This window comes from Erythrolamprus reginae, chromosome 1 (genome assembly GCF_031021105.1).
Source record: "Erythrolamprus reginae isolate rEryReg1 chromosome 1, rEryReg1.hap1, whole genome shotgun sequence".
Classification (NCBI taxonomy): Eukaryota; Metazoa; Chordata; class Lepidosauria; order Squamata; family Dipsadidae; genus Erythrolamprus; species Erythrolamprus reginae.
In genome coordinates this window covers 6,023,282-6,036,067 of record NC_091950.1, presented here as the reverse complement: position 1 = coordinate 6,036,067, position 12,786 = coordinate 6,023,282, and the positions used below count along the sequence as shown (strand labels likewise).

Here is a 12,786-nt window from a genome sequence, read left to right as displayed (position 1 = left end):
CCTACTTGCTTTCCCTACCACCTGACTGCACTGTTCACCCATTTTGAGACTGTCAGAAGTCACTATCCCTAAATCCTTCTCTTCTGAAGTTTTTGCTAACACAGAACTGCCAATACAATACTCAGATTGAGGATTCCTTTTCCCCAAGTGCATTATTTTACATTTGAAAATATCAAACTGCAGTTTCCATTGCTTTGACCATTTATGTAGTAAAGCTAAATCATTTACCATATTACAGACGCCTCCAGGAACATCAACCCTATTGCACACTTTAAAGTCATCGGCAAATTGGCAAACCTTGCCTACCGAACCTTCTCCTACGTCACTCACAAACATATTAAAAAGAATAGGACCCAGAACAGACCCTTGTGGCACACCGCTTGTAACCTGTCCCTGCTCAGAATACTCGCCATTAACAATAACTCTCTGATGTCTACGCTTCAGCTAGCTGCAAATCCATTGAACTATCCAGGGATTAAGTCCAATCTTCACTAATTTATCTATCAGCTCTTTATGTGGAACTGTATCAAAGGCTTTGCTGAAGTCCAGGTAGGCAATATCCACGGCACAACCTTGATCTATCACAACCGGACAAAATAGGTAACTGGTGGCTCTTCCTAAGCAGTGAGAAATATGAAGCTTGCCACTCACAATGAGTAAATCTGACAGATAGGGCAATCAACTACTCAATGAGGATACTTAAAGTCAGCATTAAACTGTAATTTGTGCTTTAAAGAGGATTCTCGTTTTCTTCAGCTTGGTGTTGGCTTTGAGTTCACACAGGGAGACAGAAGAGTTCATTCTTCCTTCTTCCGGATTAACCCCACGGAATCTCCTCAGTATGTGGGTTTAGTCAAGCTGCTCCTGTACTTCCAGTGGAACTGGGTTGGGCTTTTTGCCCCTGAAAGTGACAGTGGAGAACATTTCATCTCAGCTCTGATGTCAGTGTTCAAGGAGAAAGAGATCTGTCTGGCCTTCATCGAAACAAGGAAATACAATTTTTCTGGTATTACAGGGTCAAAATTTCTTCATATTTTTAAAACTTGGTCTACAGGTGAAGTGATTATTCTGTTTGGAGACTCAAATGCTGTCGCCAATGTACAAATGGCTGTGTTTATTTATGAAACATGTATCAATGCATCATTTCTGAAAGTTTGGATCTTTACATCCAGTTGGAAACTGAATGTGCTGAAACCTCAATATCTATTGCAAGGTATAAAGACCTTCCACGGGGCTTTGCAGTTTAGAGACCACTCCAGTCAAGTCGCAGAATTCAGTTATTTTCTCATGTGTTTAGACCCTTTGAACCCACGAGGGGATTTTTTTCTCCCGCTGTGGTGGGAAAAGGTCTTTGGCTGTGAAATCAACAAGCCAGGCAATATGCCTCCAAAGGGGAGAAAACCATGTACAGGAAAGGAGGATTTACAGAATCTGCCATCCTATGTGTTTGAAACAAGCATGACAGGTGAAAGTTACAATATCTACAATGCCATTTATGCTGTGGCACATGCATTGCATGCAAGATATGGATCCAGAGGGTGACCAGCAACAATAAGATTTGGAAAGAAAATATCAAATGTCCAGTCGTGGCAGGTAATCTCTGATTTTTTTTAAAAAAAATCAATTCCACAGATCATTAGAGAGGAAGCTCCCAATTTCTACGTGACATCATATCGCTGTATGAAATCTGCATCAAACCAGATTAAAACTGTAATTATGATTATTTTTTAAAATCAAACTTATTAAGTACAATGTTTTGTTGAAAGGATATGGTGGTGGGGGGCAGGAAAAAAAGCAAACCAATTGTCCATAAGTTTCATGTATGAAGGAGTTTCCTAGATGTTCTTCAAAAGTCTTCAAATGTTGTTTATGTTTCATAAAACTTTCATTATGGGGAGGTAGTATAGTTCCAGAGCAACAAAGAACATAAAACAAGATTACAATTTTGCCCAATGTTTCAACTGTCCTAGTGGGCATATTTGCAGAACCATCTCAGTTTCCTTCTGGATGTAGCCTCGGTGGTGGTGGTGGTGGTGATGATACTGATGATGTAATCCATTCAGTCATGTCCAACTCTTGCTGATTCTATGGGGCGAGTCTCCCCACCAATGTTCCCTCTAATTTTTTTTCGGTGTGGGCAGAAAGGTATAGTGTCTGAGCGGCAGTCCCTTTGGGACTGGGCGGCATAGAAGTGTATATATATACTTGGTATATTCGGGTTTCTTCACATGTAGGATTTGGAAATTTCTGGCGACGTTTCAATGAGGTCCCACTAATCATGTTCAGGCTGGTGTTTCTGTCCTTGTTCTAGGGCGAACACAGTGAGACCTGAGCTGCCTTCCTTCTATAAATACTGGTGGCTGGGTATGGTTTGATGGCTCAGCAATTGCCTGCTGTGTAGAAACTTCCTGGTGAGTCAGTGGGGTAACACCTGGGGTCGTTGATGTAGCTGAGGTATGCTGATTAGTTAATGGTTGTAGATTAGGCGTGATTAGTGATATCCCTTATCTACAACCATTAACTAATCAGCATACCTCAGTTACATCAAGGAACCCAGGTGTTACCCCACTTTTGATTTTGTTGGGTCTGTTACTTGGAAGCCTGACAGTCTTTTTTCTTTCAGCTTCTTCCCTATTTGAGGAATGTCCAGTTCAACAACAATGCTGGAGATGAAATCTCTTTCTCGGGAAATGGACTAGGATCTGCACGTTATGATCTTCTCAACTAGGTTTTGTTCCCCAATTTATCGTTTGTCCTTGTAAAGGTTGGACAGATATATCCAGGGGCTCCCAAAGGCCAAAATTTCTCCATCAATTTTGATTCAATTGTCTGGGCAAGAAAGGTGACCAGGGAGATTAAATAAATCAAGCAAAAGACTTGTTCTCTTCTAGGGATTCAAGATATTCTCCTTACTGGAAAATAGATTCCTGTGTCAAAACTTTAGCAACCATTTGATGAAGAATTTATTGCATGTAACATATTTGAGGTTTGATTTGTGACAGATCAAAAAGGTGGAGATCAGGAAGAAAGTCTGGATGAAACCCAGGATGGAGTTTGGATTCTGTTATGCCGGGCTTTATGTTACGAGCCCTAATTAAGTCAGAAGTGTAAATTCATACGCTGTTGTAAAGTAAACAGAGAGTTGGTTTATCAAAACAAAAGTATTGTACACACACACATTAAACAGCCAAAGTGCTCTCCCACAAACCATAAGCCTGGAATGCTGTGAAAAGCAAAAAACAAAAACAGAGCAGATAAAGGCAGCTGTGAACATGTCACAACCACCCCCCTTCAAGAGTCCACAAACTGTACTTAACTGTGAAATATTCAAAAGGTCTTTGCAAATCCTGGTACAGTCCAAAACAAACAACACTGGTTCTTCTCCAAATAGATAATCTCCCATGCATGCTTTCAGCAATGCTGGCAATTTATCAGCAACCCCATTAGCATAATTGCCCCAGCCACAGGTGTTCTCCCTTATCTTCTATAATATTTGCGCAGTTGTTCCCTTCCCGTCATAAACCTGCGCATGCGAGCATCTATTAATCCCTCTTCCTCTGAGTCTAATGATGACCCACTAATGGGGTCATTAACTAATGGGATGCCTATATCAACCTCATCATCCGGTTCTGCTTCACTCCCAGAGTCTGCCTTTGACACAGAATCTTCACTGTCTGAAGCTGTTGGCAGTAAAACCGGTCTTTGATAATGTGAGGATTCTCCCAGTACTCGGAGTAGGAGCTGGCCCAGAGCCAACCACAATAGATTCCATGGACCATTCCCATTCAGTTGGATTTCCATCACTGTTTGCTTCAGAAAAGCTATAGCTCGATTCATTTGCATACCAGTTCCATTCTCCGGCATCCACTGGTGATTTAGAGTGGCACTCAATACCCCAGAGCATTTCCTTATTTGTGCTAACCATTGCTTTTGAAGACATTCTGATATTAGAAACAGAAATATACAAATGAATAAATGAAGCATATTAATTGCTAGGTGGTTTTTTAAGCATTTTTCTTTTGTCTTTTAGAAGGTGCCCTTTGGCAGGTGTGGCATAAAGAGGTGCCAGGCAGGAGAGAGGAGAAGAATTCCTGTGGGTGAGCAAGTTTGCTGCTACCAATGTGACCTTTGTCCATAAGGGACCATTTCTAATCAGACAGGTAGATCACACTTTCACCTCTAGACTGCTATCATGTTCCCCCTGGTGCTTCTTTTCTCTAGGCTATCCATGCCCAGTTCCAGGACTCTCTCTTCATAAGTCTTGGTTTCTAGTCCTCTAATCATTTTAGTCGCTCTTTTCTGCACCTTCTCCAGAGTTTTTATGTCTCTTTTAAAAAGGTGGTGACCAGAACTGAATGCAGTACTCCAGATGTGGTCTGACCAGGGCGTTATAGAGTGGTATTAATACCTCTCTGGTCTTGGAGTTTATCCCCCTGTTGATACAGTTTAGGATTGTGTTGGCCTTTTTAGCCGCTGCTGCACATTGGTGGCTGATATTTAGTTGATTATCCACCAAGACTCCGAGATCCCTTTCACAGTCACTTATCTTGCATCCCATCAGGAAAATCAGCTGCCAAATTTTTCATGAAGTAGAGGGGTGTCAGATTTCATTATATAGGGCAGTGATGGTGAAACTTTTTTTCCTCAGGTGCCAAAAGAGCATGTGTTGTATAAGGGCAGACTAGATGGACCATGAGGTCTTTTTCTGCCATCAATCTTCTATGTTTCTATCATGCATGCACATGTGCCCACACCCATAATTCAATGCCTGGGGAGGGCAAAAGCAGCTTCCTTCATCCCCCCAGAGGCCCTTTGGATGCCAGGAACAGTCCATTTCCCAAATTCTGGTGGGCCCAGTAGGCTCGTGTTTTGTCCTCACCAAGCCCCAAAGGCTTCCGCAGAGCCAAAGGAAGGTAAAAACGCCCTCCTCCATCCCCCCGGAGCTCTCTGGAAGACAAAAACATACTCTCAGAGCCTTGTGTGAGCCAATGCATGGTGGAGTTGAGCTAGGGCAACGAATCACATGCCAGAAGATATGGCTCTATGTGCCATGTGTGGCACCCATGCCATAGGTTTGCCATCAATGATATAGGGTAGGTATATTCCATCAGCATTTAAAGTTTTCTAGCACCCGTTGGGGAAGAGGAAGATCCATCTAACTGTCTCTGCCTACCCTTCTCTGCAAAGTTATTGTCTGAATGAGTTAAGGCAAAATACAAAGCAACTTGATCCCCAAAGGTGAAAACCCGCTTGCTCATTTTTGACCACTTTTTCTGGGTTATGATCCCACCAGTTCTTTGCCACTGGTAAATGGTAGTTCCGGCACATCATCATCATCATCATTATTGTTATTGTTATTGTTGTTGTTATTATTATTATTATTATTATTATTATTATTATTATTATTATTATCGTCATCAGTTTCCTAGCAGATAGACAGACCTGTTGGGGAAGAGGAAGATCCATCTAACTATGTCTGCGTAACCTTCCCTGTAAAAATATTGTCTGAATGACTTAAGGCAAAATACAAAGCAGACAGCTTGATCCCCAAAGGCGAAAACCTCCTACCCTCATATCTGCAGGATAATCAATATTGAAGGATGATTTGTCCTTTTTGAGAGACCATCAAATACAAAATGATTCTTAATTTCAGATACAGCTTCCTGTGATCCCTGCCCAGAAGACCAATATTCCAACATGGACAAGGACCATTGCATTGCCAAGAAGATACACTTCCTTGCCTATCAAGAAATCCTTGGATACACTTTAGTTTCTCTCATACTTTCTCTCTCTGTTATCACATCTGCAATCCTGGTGATTTTCCTTAAACATCGTGACACACCGATTGTCAAGGCCAACAATCGTGATCTCACCTACATCCTGCTGTTGTCCCTCCTACTCTGCTTCCTCTGCTCCTTCCTTTTCATTGGTCAACCTGGGACCCATATCTGTCTCTTCAGACAAACTGCCTTTGCCATCCTCTTTTCCCTTGCAATTTCCTCTGTGTTAGCAAAAACGGTCATGGTGGTTCTGGCCTTCATGGCTACCAAACCAGGGAACAGGGCAAGGAAACTCTTAAGAAAACAACTGACCAACTCCATTGTCTTAACCTGTCCCTTTACGCAAGCAGTTCTTTGTGCAACCTGGCTGGCAACCTCTCCACCATTTCCCACCTTTGATTTCTACTCCTTAATAGGAGAGGCCATCTTGGAATGTAATGAAGGCTCTGCTTTAATGTTTTATGCAGTCCTTGCCTACCTGGGTTTTTTGGCTCTGGTCAGTTTCACAGTGGCCTTTTTGGCTAGGAAATTGCCTGACAGCTTCAATGAAGCCAAGTTCATTACTTTTAGCATGCTTATCTTTTGCAGTGTTTGGATCACCTTCCTCCCCACCTACCTGAGCACCAAGGGGAAATCCATGGTGGCTGTGGAGATCTTCTCCATCTTGGCCTCTGGGGCTGGTCTCTTGGTTTGCATCTTTTCCCCCAAATGCTTCATTATACTATTTAGGCCCAATTTGAATTGTAGGGAAAACATAATGAGGCATAAGAATCTCTGATAAGCAGGGATTGGAAACTTTGATTTTGAGGCATTTTTTGTATTTAATCTGACTTCTTAAAAATTATGAATATTAAATTATTGGTAATAAAATTATGTAGCTCTTAGCAGCATACAAGTTTATCATCAATATTTTTTTATTTTTCCTTTACTCAAGTTGTCCCCAATAAGGCTCTATTGACCTTAAAAATAAACATTAATATGAAAGATGTGGTTTTTAATGTTTCCCAAAGTAAAATAATGCACTTGGGGAAAAGGAATCCTCAATCTGAGTATTGTATTGGCAGTTCTGTGTTAGCAAAAACTTCAGAAGAGAAGGATTTAGGGGTAGTGATTTCTCAAAATGGGTGAACAGTGCAGTCAGGCGGTAGGGAAAGCAAGTAGAATGCTTCGCTGCATAGCTAGAAGTATAACAAGCAGTTTTGGGAGCTTCATCATTTGAGACTTTCAAGAAGAGATTGGACTGCCATTTATTAGAAATGGTGCAAAGTCTCCTGCTTGAGTGGGGGGTCAGACTAGGAGAGATATAAGGTCTCTTCAAACTCTCTTAATCTGTTATAGAGAAAAACAGTCCTGGGAGCATCCCTCCCACAACTTCTGTACTGGACAGAAATTCCTTCCTAGATTTGGTCTTTTTGAAAGATGTTTTCACTTGGAAACAAGTTTGAACATTTCTGCAAACAATGAAATGAAAATTGAAATGAAAAAATTAATGCCTATTGGTTTATTTTGATCATAAAATGCGCCCCACCCCCGTTTTTGTGAATTATTTTCAATTTATAAATAGTTTTGCCTCCAAAATGCGTTCTATGTAACTAAAGTTGGTGTGGGATTGGTAGCTTGAACATTTCTGAACATAATGATATGAAAATTGAACTGAAAAAAATTGATGATTATTGGTTTATTTTGCTCATATAAGGGCCCTCATGCTTGTACTCAAATAGGCTTATACTCAAGTATAAGACCATATGATCTTATATTTGAAAATAAACCGGTAATCATCATTTTTTTCAGTTCATTTATATTTTTCTTATGATCAGGAATGTTCAATTTTGTATTTCAAACCTTTTGGGGGAAAATCCCTTGGAGATTTGTAGCCTAAAAAAAATATAAACTGACACAAAATGCTCAAAAATGGGGGGGGGCTTCTTGATCAAAATAAACCAATAAGCATCAATCTTTTCAGTTCAATTTGCATATCATTTTGTTCTGAAATTTTCAAACTAGTTTCCCAGTGAAAAAAGTTTTGAAAATAGCCAATTTTAAGTACCTAAAATATTTTTTTTGTTTCGGATCAAATAGACCCGGGAACAGTACAAGTGTAGGTAAAATTTTATCCAGAAAAAAGTTTGCCCCCATTCCCAAAAATATTTTTATGATGATCAACAATGTTAAATTTAGTAGATCAATGCCTAAGATATTATAAATATTTCTGATTTGGAGCCTAAAAAATTTTTAAAGTGAAAATGGTTGCAAGCATTTGGGGGGGGGGGTTTAAGGCCTCATTTCTGATTTAAAAAAAAACCCAATAAGCATCGTTTTTTCAGTTCATTTATATTTTTGTTATGTTCAGAAATCTTCAATCTATCAATTCCACACCAACATTATTAAAATTGAATGCATTTTGAAGGCTAAACTATCTATAAATTGAAAAAAGTTCACAAAAATGGGGGGGGGGCTGCCTTTAAGATCAAAATAAACTAATAAATTCAATTTTCATATCATTGTGTGCAGAAATGGTCAGACTACTTTCCAAGTGAAAAATGTTTTCAAATTGACCAAACATAAGCACCTCAAATGAAGAATTTTTGGGCCGGTTCAGGGTAACCCAGGAAACAGAACTTTGGGGACTTTTTTTCAGCAAGAAAGAAGCCCCCCAGCCCCCCAAAAATTCAAACTCTGTTAATCTGTTAAATCTGTTAAAGAGAAAAACAGTTCTTTGCAAAAAATACTTTGCAAAAAATACTGGACAGAAATTCCTTCCTAGAAGTCGAACAAATAAACTTCACCTTGACTCTCAAGTCCCTCTACTCTGTGGATTAGCCACAAGAGACATAAACATGTTTTTCACTATATGATGTTCAAACAACATATTTTGCTAAGAAAGTAGAATAATTGCTTCTCTGTGGTTATCAGAACAGTAATTTTTAAAACTGTCCCGCTGGGAACATACATACTGTAAATCTTTCAACCCACAAAAAACCTTCCAAGGAAAAACCTGGCAGAAGACTTTGCCTTCTCTTTCAAAGAGCTAATGCCTTGGTTTGGTGAGACTTATCAGACCATGTCAAAGCCCAAACACAGATAAGAGCCCCAAGGCCATCTCAATTCTTTAAATCTGTGAAGATTTCAAGGGCTATCTGCAATTCTGCTTTGGCACAAACTTTGATTTCTAATCTGGGAAGGAAGGTGAGAAGAATGGCTGGGCCACCTCTCCTCCTGCTACTGATCTTCTGGCTCTTGCCTCCAACATCTGCTAAGAAGATTCAAACAATTTGTGTTCCACCAAAAGGTTTAAACAGTCAGAATGAATGGGGATTTTACAGATCTGGTGATATAGTTATTGGGGGGAATTTACCCTTGGTAGCTCCTTTGTTCCCCATTCTTCCAGACTTTCAAAATGACCCATTCCTGCTTATTGTTAATTTCTTGTAAGTTTCACTTGAGTGGAAATATTTATATGATTTTTCTTCTTGCTTTGGATTCAGGGGCTTCTTTCAGAAATAATTGTTCTAGTATTGTCTGCAATGTCTTTGTGTAATTCAGATCTTTGTCCTTTTCTCAATAATAAGCCAAACTCAAGAAATGGACTAGAATTCCCAGCCTTAATAGAAGATTCATCAGCATGATTCTAATGCATATAAAAATGGGAAGGGCAGCACCTTAAAGACTCTGCTAAGCTAGTGAACAAGTTGTTTCATGATATTAATTTGGGCACAATATCAAGATAAAGAAAAACCTGAAATTTCACAACCCTTTTCCAATGTGGGATACAGCCAGAATCCCTCTGCTTTGGAACCAGCATTTCTCATGAATAATATCAAGGAAGCAATCAAGGAATATTTATTATAAAAAATCAATGAAGCTTGGGACTTCTGCTGTTGCAAACTAAACCAAAAATATGGCAAATATGCCAATGTTTTATTTCCTCTATAGCGTCATACCCAAGAACTTCCAAGAATTCCTGGCCTTGATGTTTGCAGTTACAGAAGTCAACAAGGATCTGGTTTTGCTTCCCAACATCACTCTTGGCTTCGATATGTATGAAAATCACCAGAGTGAGAGGAATACTTCATTATTCAGCTTCTCCCTGCTCTCCACACGAGGCCAAATGATTCCAGGTTATAAATGTGACCAGCAGGACCCCCTGCTCTCTGTTATTGGGGGTGACAATCCCAAATCCTCCAGGCTGATGGACTCCATCTTCAGCATCTTCAAGGTCCCACAGGTAAGGGGAATACAATGAGGAATAGGGAAACAACAAAAAGACACATTTTTATCCTAAAAATGTAAGATATTTAATTTTGCACATAATAACAGCGGCAAGGATTGCATTCGCACAGAAATGGAAAAATCCACTAATACTGGAAGACAAAGAGATAATCAAGAAAATCTACAAATGTGCCGGGATGGACAGGCTGACTATGGAACTAAATAATCAAATTGATTCAGATTATTAGTCAATCTGGACAAAATGGTATTCATGGACTAAAAAGAGGAATCCACAACAAGAGTAGGAATAAGATATGTATATGTACAAATGTAATCAGGGATATATTCGATAAGAATGTATATACATGATGCAGATTCACCTGTAAATACGAATATATGTTGTACTGAAAAATAAAAAAGCATTAATAAACATATCTTTTTTTTTAAAAGAAACACACAGAAGCCAGGGTTGAACAATTTATTTTTTTATTATTATTATTTTTAAATCCACAGTAACTGAATGTATTTTTAAAAAAAATAAATTGTATTAAATTGATTTTAAAAACAACATAATAACCAATGAAAAAACAACAACAAACAAACATAACAACAAACAAACAAACATTTACATATTTGCAACTACAAAAAGAAGAAAATGCGAATAAAAACAAAAAACAAAAAACAATAAACAATAACAACAATAAACAGATAACAAAGTATACAGTGTTCCCTCGATTTTCGCGGGGGATGCATTCCAAGACCACCCGCGAAAGTTGAATTTTCGCGAAGTAGAGATGCGGAAGTAAATACACCATTTTGGGCTATGGACCGTATCACAAGCCATCCCTTAACACTTTAAACCCGTAAATTACCATTTCCCATTCCCTTAACAACCATTTACTCACCATTATTACTGGTACTCACCATTGAATAAGACACTTAGTGATCCTGATATTTATAAACATAATTATTTATTAACAATAATTTTTTTTTGTTATTTATTTGCAAAAATTATTAGTTTGGCGATGACGTATGACGTCATCGGATGGGAAAAACCATGGTATAGGAAAAAAAACCACGAAGTATTTTTTAATTAATATTTTTTGAAAAACCATGGTATAGGCTATTCGCGAAGTTCGAACCCGCGAAAATCGAACACTGTATATCATTAATGTCCTCATGTGAGGAGGAAAAATACAATCCCTTCTAGTATCAAATTATTTTCTGGTGAAAGACAATCGGTATTCACTGTTATTCCTTTTGATTATCAATATCTTATTTGTTATTAATGTTTTCTTAGCTGCCTTCTATACACTCTTTGTTAATTGATTTAATTTCATAAAAATTTTGTTTTCACAAAACAATTGTATGCATATTGACCGAAACCTCCTTGTTTTATATTATCCTGTAAGTACTGTATTTTAATCCTAGATATTTTCCCTGCCCAAATAAATTTTGTTATAATTCTATTAAGTTTTTGGAAAAAGGTTTTTTTTAAAGTAATTGGGATTGTCCTAAATAGGTAAGACGGACATTTTGATTGCGGAGATTCTTCCAATAGGGAAATCGGTAACTTATTACATTTTTCTAATTTTGTTTGAATTTCTTTGATCAATACTGTATAGTTAACTTCTTTAATTGCTATTGCCCTTGGTGACAGGTTTATACTTAAATATATAACTCTTTTTACAATTTAGAAACATAGAAACATAGAAGACTGACGGCAGAAAAAGACCTCTTGGTCCATCTAGTCTGCCCTTTTACTATTTCCTGTATTTTATCTTAGGATGGATATATGTTTATCCCAGGCATGTTTAAATTCAGTTACTGTGGATTTCCCAACCACGTCTGCTGGAAGTTTGTTCCAAGGATCTACTACTCTTTCAGTAAAATAATATTTTCTCATGTTGCCTTTGATCTTTCCCCCAACTAACTTCAGATTGTGTCCCCTTGTTCTTGTGTTCACTTTCCTGTTAAAAACACTTCCCTCCTGAACCCTATTTAACCCTTTAACATATTTAAATGTTTCGATCATGTCCCCCCTTTTCCTTCTGTCTTCCAGACTATACAGATTGAGTTCATTCAGTCTTTCCTGATACGTTTTATACTTAAGACCTTCCACCATTCTTGTAGCCCGTCTTTGGACCCGTTCAATTTTGTCAATATCTTTTTGTAGGTGAGGTCTCCAGAACTGAACACAGTACTCCAAATGTGGTCTCACCAGCGCTCTATATAAGGGGATCACAATCTCCCTCTTCCTGCTTGTTATACCCCTAGCTATGCAGCCAAGCATCCTACTTGCCTTTCCTACCGCCCGACCACACTGTTCACCCATTTTGAGACTGTCAGAAATCACTACCCCTAAATCCTTCTCTTCTGAAGTTTTTGCTAACACAGAACTGCCAATGAAATACTCAGATTTAGGATTCCTTTTCCCCAAGTGCATTATTTTACATTTGGAAACATTAAACTGCAGTTTCCATTGCTTTGACCATTTATCTAGTAACGCTAAATCATTTACCATATTACAGACCCCTCCAGGAATATCAACCCTATTGCACACTTTAGAGTCATCGGCAAATAGGCAAACCTTCCCTACCAAACCTTCCCCTATGTCACTCACAAACATATTAAAAAGAATAGGACCCAGAACAGACCCTTGTGGCACACCGCTTGTAACCTGACTCTGCTCAGAATACTCGCCATTAACAATAACTCTCTGATGTCTATGCTTCAGCCAGCTTGAAATCCACTGAACTATCCAGGGATTAAGTCCAATCTTCACTAATTTATCTAT

General features: G+C 38.6%; 1 pseudogene; it reads left to right on the top strand.

Annotated features, from left to right (window-relative positions):
- The first annotated feature begins 939 nt into the window (after positions 1-939).
- Positions 940-6,558, top strand: LOC139158194 (vomeronasal type-2 receptor 26-like; annotated as a pseudogene).
- The last annotated feature ends 6,228 nt before the right edge of the window (positions 6,559-12,786 follow it).